Genomic DNA, 1,353 nt, shown 5'->3' with positions numbered 1-1,353 from the left:
CATTTGTCTTCACCAACCTCTTTCTTCTCACGCATCTATAAAAACTCTTAGTGTCAATCTTTATGCTCTCTGCAAGCTTACTTTCGTACTGCATTTTCACCTTTTTAGTCAATCCCTTGGCTCTTCTTTGCTGAATACTAAACTGCTCCCAATTCTCAGACCTATTATTTTTCTTGGTCAATCCATATGCTTCTTCCTTAGATTGGATACTGTCTCTAATTTCCTTTGTAAGCTCTGGATTGACCCTCTTATTCATATTGCTTTTGTGCCAGACAGGAATAAACAGTTTTTTTTTATTCTTTATTCCAATTCAATCCAATCAAATCAAATCCAATCCAGAGTCCCAACAAGTTGAGACTTTCCCAATCCAAGCTGACAAGACAGGGCTGTCACCTCCTGTCTTGGGCTTGATCTACATGATCCAAGCTGATTGGAGTAGGTATAGCTCCTCCTCCGAGGCTTGATCTCATTTGCATCCTCCTCCAAGGCTTGATCTTATTTGCATCTTAGCCGTAAGGCCAAGATGCCGTTTTAAAAAAATTGCTTCAAATGAAGCTAAAATGTAACCTAATGACTTCAACCAAGTACAGAATGTCGATACTACACTTGATCTTAGCCAAAAGGCCAAGACAGGAATAAACAGTTGTTGCAGTTCCCCCATGCCTTCCTTGAATGTTTGCCATTGCCTATCCACTGCCATCCCTTTAAGTAACTCTCCCCAATCTATCAAGGTCAACTTATGCTTCATATCCTCATAGTTTCCTTTATTCAGATTCAGCAGCCTAGTCTGCTGAATCTAGAAAAATCATTAGGGGTGTCATATATAGACCCTCAAAATGCAGCGATGCATTTTCACTCTCCATCTTGATAAAAAATTCTATGGTGTTATGGTTGCTCATCCCCAAGGGGTCTCGTACAGTTAGGTTGGCAATGATTCCCTTTTCATTACACAGTACGCAGTCTAAGATGCTGCTTTCTAGTTGATTCCTCCACATATTGGTCAAGAAAACCATCCCGTATACACTCCAGGAATTCCTCCTCTATGGCATTTTGGCTAATTTGATTTGCCCAATCTATATGCAGATTAAAATCACTATGATCATTGATATTCCCTTATCACACGCATCTCCAATTTCATATTTAATGCCAATCCGAACATCATCGCTGCATTTTGAGGGTCTATATATGACACCCCTAATGATTTTTGCCCCTTGGTATTTCTCAATTCCACCCATACAGATACCACGTTGTCACAGCTAATATCCTTTCTCACTATTGTATTAATTTTCACTTGAACCAGCAGTGCCACTCCACTACCCTTTCCTTTATGCCTGTCCCTCCTAAATATTGAAT

General features: G+C 39.8%; 1 pseudogene; it reads right to left on the bottom strand.

The window, feature by feature from the left end:
* Nucleotides 1-493: 493 nt before the first annotated feature.
* Nucleotides 494-637, bottom strand: LOC145351391 (U2 spliceosomal RNA; annotated as a pseudogene).
* Between the last annotated feature and the right edge of the window lie 716 nt (nucleotides 638-1,353).

The sequence above is a fragment of the Carcharhinus amblyrhynchos genome, chromosome 1 (genome assembly GCF_965287045.1).
Source record: "Carcharhinus amblyrhynchos chromosome 1, sCarAmb.v2.hapA, whole genome shotgun sequence".
NCBI lineage: Eukaryota > Metazoa > Chordata > Chondrichthyes > Carcharhiniformes > Carcharhinidae > Carcharhinus > Carcharhinus amblyrhynchos.
This window is presented reverse-complemented; position numbering and strand designations above follow the sequence as displayed.